This window comes from Eulemur rufifrons, chromosome 6 (assembly GCF_041146395.1).
Source record: "Eulemur rufifrons isolate Redbay chromosome 6, OSU_ERuf_1, whole genome shotgun sequence".
In the NCBI taxonomy this organism is placed as follows: domain Eukaryota; kingdom Metazoa; phylum Chordata; class Mammalia; order Primates; family Lemuridae; genus Eulemur; species Eulemur rufifrons.
The window spans coordinates 4,568,792-4,577,588 of NC_090988.1; the positions used below are offsets into that span (position 1 = coordinate 4,568,792).

At 43.9% G+C, this 8,797-nt stretch overlaps 1 pseudogene; it reads left to right on the forward strand.

Moving 5' to 3' along the window:
- The first annotated feature begins 3,790 nt into the window (after positions 1–3,790).
- LOC138385498 (U4 spliceosomal RNA) lies at positions 3,791–3,869 on the forward strand (annotated as a pseudogene).
- The last annotated feature ends 4,928 nt before the right edge of the window (positions 3,870–8,797 follow it).

Consider the following 8,797-nt stretch of genomic DNA (forward strand, 5'->3'; position numbering starts at 1 on the left):
CATCGCACTCATTATGTATGTATATACCAATCCCCTCCTCCCCCCTCCCATCTTCCCAATGTCCGATGAATGTTATTCCTATATGTTCACTTAGGTGTTGATCAGTTAAAACCAATTTGATGGTGAGTACATGTGGTGCTTATTTTTCCATTCTTGGGATACTTCACTTAGTAGAATGGGTTCCAACTCTCTCCAGGAGAACCATAGAGATGTCGTATCTTCGTTATTTCTTATAGCTGAGTAATATTCCATGGTATACATAGATCACATTTTATTAATCCACTCATGTATTGATGGGCACTTGGGTTGTTTCCACATCTTTGCAATTGTGAAATGTGCTGCCATAAACATTTGAGGGCAGATGTCTTCTTTATAGAATGTCTTTTGTTCTTTTGGGTAGATGTCCAGTAATGGGATTGCTGGATCAAATGGTATACCTACTTGTATCTCTCTGAGGTATCTCCATATTGCTTTCCACAGAGGTTGCACTAGTTCGCAGTCCCACCAGCAGTGTATGAGTGTTCCAAGAGACTCCTGGAATTGATAAATGAATTCAGTAAAGTCTCAGGATACAAAATCAATACACACTAATCAGAAGCATTCATATATGCCAATAACAGTCAAACTGAGAATCAAATCAAAGACTCAATACCCTTCACAATAGCAACAAAGAAAATAAAGTACCTAGGAATATATTTAACTAAGGAGGTAAAAGACTTCTATAGGGAGAACTATGAAACACTAAAGAAGAAAATAGCAGAAGATGAAACAGGTGGAAAACCATACCATGCTCATGGATGGGAAGAATCAACATTGTTAAAATGTCTATACTACCCAAAGTGATCTACAGATTCAATGCAATCCCTATTAAAATACCAACTTCAATTTTCACAGATATAGAAAAAATAATTTTACACTTCATATGGAACCAGAGAAGACCCCGTGTAGCAAAAGCAATCCTAGACAAAAAGAACAAAATGGGAGGCATCAATTTACCAGACTTCAAACTATACTATAAGGCAATAGTAACTAAAACAGCATGGCACTGGCACAAGAACAGAGACATAGACCAATGGAATAGAACTGAGAGCCCAGATATAAAACCATCGTCATATAGCCATCTAATCTTTGACAAAATAGACAAAAACATACACTGGGGAAGAGAATCCTTATTTAATAAATGGTGCTGGGAAAACTGGATAGCCACATGTAGAAGACTGAAACAGGATCTACACCTTTCACCTCTCACAAAAATCAACTCACGGTGGATAACAGACTTAAACCTAAGGCGTGAAACTGTAAGAATTTCTGGAGGAAAACGTTGGAAATACTCTTCTAGACATTGGCCTAGGCAAAGAATTTATGAAGAAGACCCCAAAGGCAATCACAGCAACAAAAAAATAAATAAATGAGACCTGATCAAATTAAAAAGCTTCTACACAGCCAAAGAAACTATCATAAGAGCAAACAGACAACCTACAGAATGGGAGAAAATATTTGCGTGCTGCACATCCAATAAAGAGCTGATAACTAGAATCTACTTAGAACTCAGGAAAATCAGCAAGAAAAAAATTAAACAACCTTATCAAAAAGTGGGCAAAGGACATGAACAGAAACTTTTCAAAAGAAGACAGAAGAATGGCCAAGAAACATATGAAAAAATGCTCAACATCTCTAATCATCAGGGAAATACAAATCAAAACCACAATGAGATATCACTTATCTCCAGTGAGAATGGCCTTTATCAAAAAGTCCCAAAACAATAAATGCTGGCATGGATGCGGAGAGATAGGAACACTCAGTGCCTATTTGGATTGCTCCCACCTCTTGGCAATTGTGAATAGGGCTGCCATGAACATTTGCATACAAGCTTTTTGTTTGAACACATGTTTTCAATTCTTTTGAGTCTATACCTAGCAGTGGTATATACTGTATTCAGATAGGGTCATAGGACAGTTCTGTGCTTCACTTTTGATGAACCTCCAAACAGTTATCCACAGAACCTGCATCATTTTATGTTCCCACCAGGAAGGTATGAAGGTTCTTATTTGTCTGCCAACACTTGTCATTTTCCCGTTCTCGTAATAGATTCTAGCCGTCCTAGTGGCTGTGAAGTGGCACCACACTGTGGTTTTGATTTGTGTCTCCCTAATGACCAATGATATTGAGCATCTTCTCATGGCTTCTTTGTGTTTAACATAGCATTTTAAGCAGAAAAGTACACACAAATGGAATTCATTTGGATGTCAATAAAAGTTTTCACACATAAAAAGATTACATATATGTTCTTACAAAATGTATATCGTCTTATATGCATGTATCTTTAATTTTTTTTTTTAATTTTTTATATCCCTCCCCGCCACCCCCCCTTCCCGAGTCAGCACCTTCAAGTGTTACCACTCCCCAAACGGTGCGCAATGCACTCATTGTGTAGGCATACCCCCATCCCCTCCCCCACCCCCCGCCTCAGTCTGATATCCGATTGGTGTCGTTCCCAGATGTGTATTTAGGTGATGTTCAGGGAAACCAATTTTCTGGTGAGTACATGTGATGCTTGTTTTTCCATTCTTGGGATACTTCACTTAATATAATGGGTTCCAACTCTCTCCAGGAGAACCATAGAGATGTTGTATCTTCATTATTCCTTATAGCTGAGTAATATTCCATGGTATACATATACCATACATAAACAAAAAGATACTCAATAACTACAGGTGAATAATTTTCTACATCAAGGGGAAGGGGGGTGGAAAGGGGATATGAGAATGAAAGCACTTATTGTATTCTTAAAATAAAAGTAGAGCCTTATAGAGACCAGTAACAAAATTGTGCCATGAACAGAAGGGTATGATTAACAAAACTTTCTGTCCCTGAGATCCAAAATAAATCTATTTCACTCAAAAAAAAAAAAAAAAGATTACATATAAATAAAAAACCTGGAAGTGCGTGTGAGAGAATGTTAACATGTTTATTTTGACATGCTGCGATGATGGAGGATTTTCCTTTCTTACTTTTGCTTACTTGTATTTTTTCTATAAATACACATCTTTTCAATAAAAAGTGTAAATAAGAACTCTAAAGGCAAAAAAACAAATTTGACTTTTATCTTAGAATATACATCTAATTCCACTCTAATTAGATATATATTCTAAGATAAAAGTCCTTCCACTCTAATTAGGTCTGTGACCCCTCCCGCTTCGACCCAGAAAACATCAAGGAGAGGTCACCTCTGGCTTTTATTCCCTTCTCCCCAGGGCCCAGGTGAGGGTGCTGTGTGGCCCAGGCAGGGATGGGGTGATGGGTTCCGGGGGTCTGAGCATGACAGTGGGAAAAGGTGGGGGGAAGGGAACTGCAGATGGTCACAAATCGACTGTCCCACCTCCCCTCCTCCCCACCTACCCCTCCCCCACCTCCGCAGAGGTGAAGGGCAAAGTTCTACAGAATGGGGTCCCTGGGAGGGGACGGCGGGTGGTGTGCTCAGAGCCCCCTTCCCCTGGCTGCTGTTGTGAGTTGGGGGCTGCAGTCTGGAAACTGAACCATTCACACAGGTTTGTCCGGCTACCCGTGGTGTGTCTACACACCCGTCCATCCTTCTCTCTGCCCCCGGGGGCTTGAGAGTACGTGCCCTAGGACACACAGGCATTGCAGCGCAATAGTGTGAAAAACACTTGGAGGGGAGAGACATGGCTATCTTATTATGGGCTATTTGTTACATGTGATAATAGCTATCATACTATGGGCTATCTCTTACATGTGACAATGCCATGGTGGTTCTATCTATACAAGTATTAGCTTTGCATAATGTCAGTATCACAGCCAATGAGGTTTATCCGAGGTGTGATTATTGCTACAAAAATAAACAAATAATTAAGTAAATAAATAAAATACAGTGTCACATGTCAGAGGTCCATACTGGAGTCATTATGGGTTAAGTAATACAGTGCTTGGGATTTTCTTAGCAATGCTATAGCCAATTCATGGCAGGGTTATAAATGAAGCAGAACCGGTTTAGTGTTTACAACTATTGAAGCTGAGACATCAAAAATCATTACTTTTTTCCGTCTACTTCTGTGTCTATTGGAAATTTCCACATAAAATGTAATCAATGCAATTTATCTGTTATTAACTATTTAAAAAGAAAAACGTCATTTAAAAGGAAAATCAGTGAAGTTGGAGTACCCAGGAAATGTCTTAGCCTGTAAAAGGCAACTACTCATGAACCTTCCATAAATATCATGCTTAACAGTGAAATGTTGAGAACATTCTATTCTAAATACGAAACAGTCTGTGCATTCCCACTGTTGTTATTTAACATTTTAACATGGGATCTAGCCAAGGATGTATGAAAAAAATCAGAAATGTATTAAAGATTGAAAAGGATGATACAGAACTATCACAATTCATAGATGTGACTAGTTTATTCAGAGATACAAAAGAATCTACCCAAACAACTTCTTTGTTTGTTTGTTTGTTTGTTTGTTGTTGTTCTATGTCAGCAGGCATGAACAACTTCTTAGAATTGTTAAGTATATACCAAGTTTTTCATTCCAAATCAGTACACAAAGATTAATTGCATTTGAATGCAACAAGAACAAATTGAAAGAAAAAAAAAAGAAATATATAGAAAGGTTATTTTTACAACAGTGTAAAATACACGTATTCATAACAAATTCAGATATTTTAATGTCTGTAAGTGAAGAATTAACAAAACTGTGTACAAACACATATCAGAAGGCCCCAATAAATAGTTGGTTATAATCTGTTCCTGAATTAGAAACTCATATTGTCAAGATATAACTCTCAGAACTGCTGCAAGAACTTATACTGAGGGAGAGACATGGGCAGGATGGTGGAATAGGCGATCCCAGCCTTTCTGCCCTCTACAAAGAGCAGCAATTTGGCAGCTAGTCATGAATGAACCTAACTCTGGAAGAGCTCCGGAGTCCACTTAAGAAGGTTCAACCACACCGTGGAATATGTAAATGAGAACAACCACACGAAAAGGGGAGCAGGAAGCTTCATCTGGGCCATATCATCCCATCCCCAGGTCAGCCCTGCCCAGTGCCAGAGGGAAGTCCCTGGCTCATGAGCGCCCCTTGCAGGGTACAGGAGAGCCAGATGGACAATCGGCATCCCCAGGCTTTGGGGGCACTACTGGAATGACTGGCTTCACTTTCACCCTGCTGAGATTGCTGTGGGAACCAGCACAGCTGAGCGGTCTGCAGACAGTGGGGAGCAAGGAAGAGAGACAGGGGTTACCCGTGTCAGGCACGCAGTGTGAGCTACCTGGTGCCCAGGGACCTATGGGGCACAGGCCTCCAGCAAACTCCTCTGCTGAGCACCTAGTAGGACTCCAGGCTGCTGTGCACCCCCCACCTCGCAGTGTGCCAAGGACCAGCAGTGCTCACCACTGCAGACCCTGGGGGGCTGAACACACAGGACCTAGCGGCTCTTGACCCTGAAGAAACCAACAGCCAGCTCAGCAGTGGCGGACCTCCTGCAGCTGTCACCACTAAGGGCCTCGTGATTTGTCCCCTTTGCAGTCTCCAGGGCCTGAGCCAACATCCTTCCCTCCACCCCGCCCTCTTCCTTCTCTTTCGCTGCCCTCCCACGCAAAAGCCCAGTCACCACCCTCCTCCTCCTCTTCTCTCCCTTTCCCCAGACTGTGCCCCAAATTCTTTTTTATTCCATTTCTCATACAGAACCAAAAATTTAAAGAACTCCCTTCCCACTAGCTTACACCTTTACACCTGCTCACTCTCTCAGTCTCTCTCTTCCCCCACCCCACTTGTATTCTGACATTCTTCCCTCAACTCAACTCAAAATATAATGTCTCCTGCATTAGGGTACATCTCTCCCAAAGACAATGAGAGGAACTACAAATATTAAAGCATTTTTCTCTGAGACAAATAGTTTATTTTCCTTTATACATGTCTTCTAATTAAAAGGATAATGTTTATTGTACACTGGTCACAGTGCCTGAATCATAGAAAAGGTGCAATGCTTAGTGGCATTAATATTATCATTATGCCATTCTTGTTTTTTCTTATATTAGGGGAAAATAAAATCCTTCTTTGCTTCCCCCCACAAGAAGAATCATGTGCCTAAGTGCCCAGACACATCCGTGTGATGATCCCCACCTGCCCATAGACAGAAAACATGTTTATAGTCACAGGTAACGAGACAAAGTCCATCACAGTGAGTCACAAACAAGAGATGATGATGATCGCTTGAGCCTAAGCAAGAAGTGGGGGAAACAATAGCTGGCATGTATCAGACACCCGTGGATGTGGGTGTTTTCACACCTGCATCCTTACAACAGTCCCACGGAGACAGACACTGTCATCCCCACCCTCCTGTCATATTTCTCCACCACCTTGCTGGCCATCGGGAGACTGGGGGGCAGAACTTTCTGCGGAAGCTTTCACTGATGGCATTCTTCAGCTCTTGTTCCTTAGGCTGAAAATGGTCGGGCTAAGGAAGGGGGTGAAGACAAAACCTCCACAGGAACAGCGAACAGGCCAAAGAGCAGTGGACTAATACCAGAAGACCTGGAGGGATAACTTGTAAAAATGGGGGGAAGTATCACACAAGTGAAATATAAACATGCAAATAGCTCTAGGTACGCAAACAGCTATAGTCTAAGCTGAAATATTATTCATGCTAGGGAATATTGACACAAACATAACAACTAGGAGCTCATCCATTCATTCACTCTCCATCCCACTGGTGAGAAAATGTCACAGACTATACATGAGGTTCTGCACCTCATGGTCTCCATTGGTATCATATCTCGCCCCTCTTGACATGCGAACATACAGCAAGGAAGGTGCATTTTAAACAAACCCCCGCCTCATCAGTTACCACTGGTTACGCTTGAGGTCACCACCATGGAGAATCTACCTTCTCATGTTTTTTAAAGGAATAGACCACGAATGTGTGTGCGTGGTGAGCTCTCCATCCTGGGGTGCATACAAGCAGAGACTGTCAGGGATGCAGTAGCTTGGTGGTCCACGGCTCATCTCTCATTGGGTAGGAGGTAGAATCCATGCACTGACCAGCCACCAGCTGCCAAAACAGCAGAAGTCCTCCCCAAGAATCCAGCTGTGAGCAGTGCTCAACACCTGGCAGGTGTTCAAGGGTTCCTGTTGCTACTTCTCCATGGAAAACTCTTCTGGATTCAGGCCAAGACTCCCCATGCCCAGGAGGGTGCTCCCCGAGTCATTATCGACGGCCAAAGGGACCAGATGGTGAGAACAGGCTGGACCTGTAGGGCCCTTCTTCAAGACAGTGCAAGGTCGACACCTCTGACCCCTGCACGTCCAGTCCAAACCCCATATCCAGCTCACACAGCAACAGTAGCAACATCAATAACAACAAGTAGCATTTACTAGGCCCTTGCTCTGTCTTATGCAATATTTACATACTTTGTCTGTTTTAATCATCACCACAGTCCTGAGCGGTGAGTTCTGCTGAAATGGCCGTTTACAGACACAAATGAGCGCAGCCCAGTGGTGGAGGGTGCCAAGGTGAGGCCGGGTGGTCTGGGGCACAGCCTGGCTCCACCAGCTTTGTGACTGTGGGTAGTCACATAAATATCTTCCAGACTCTATTCCTCATTTGTGAAATGGAAATAACAATGGTGAATATAATTAAAGGGCTTAAAACAGGCTCAGTGACTTGTGTTGGTGAAGGGTGGCGGCCGCCATTCCTGCTGTAGGCTGCCTGCCCAGCCCAGGCACACAGTAGGTCTTGCAGTGAGCTGAGCCCCTCTGGCCACTCGGGGCTCTTTCTTCTGTATCTCCAGGACTGCCTGGTTTGTCATACTCCGGATTTGCCCCCAGACCCTAAAGTGCATGAACCTGCCAGCAGGTGAGGTCTTCCCAGCTGCAGCAGGAGATTAGGAGGGGGCACACTCCACCACCTGAGTAGGGGGCACAGGGACCAGCTGCCCAAATCCTCTGGCTGATTGAGCTGGATGGGGACAGAGGGAGGTTGGAGTCTCCCTAACATGCTGCCAGAGTGAGGACTGTCTTTTCCTGCCCTCCTGCTCGGCAGCTCTGCTAGGAGGCCCCCCTTCAGGCCCTCCCTCACCTGAGACCACGCATGGAGCAATTCTGATCAGAATTCAGGGAGAGCCAAGGGTGGGGATTGCACTAGGTCTGTTGGGTGGAGCATCCTGGGTGTGGGAGGAGGAGGCAGCTGGTGATACAAGGGCTCAAGACATTTCCCCTCTGGGGCACCACATTGACTGATGTTCCACTATTATAGATGTCCCTGGATTCGTATGGCATTGTACCCAATGAATGGGAGCAGAGTAGCTTGGCAGAGGGAAAGGTTGTAGGCTTGAGGGTCTGACAGACCTCAGTTCCTATGAGCTCTGCAACTTGGGCTAGAGACTCTCCCTCTCTGAGCCTCAGTTTGCTCTTCTGTTAAATGGGCATCTTCCTTCCTCTGGAGGCTATTGCTTGGGTCTCTCCATCAATGTCCAGAGCTCTGCCAGAGAGTTGAGGGGAGCGGGGTGGAAATGCACTGTGCATTGTGATGCAGGTGAGCATCTGACACAAAGAAGGCACCCTTTCTGTAGAGTACCTGGCACACAGTGGGCTTACTTTATGTAGAGCAGCTGGCCCACATAGTAGGCATGTTTTATGTAGAGCACCTGGCACACAGCAGACAGGATTTATGTAGCGTCCTTGGCACACAGTGGGTGCACTTTATGTGGGTCACGAGACACATTGTAGACATGCTCTACGTAGAGCATCTGACACACAGTAGGCATCCTTTACATAGAACA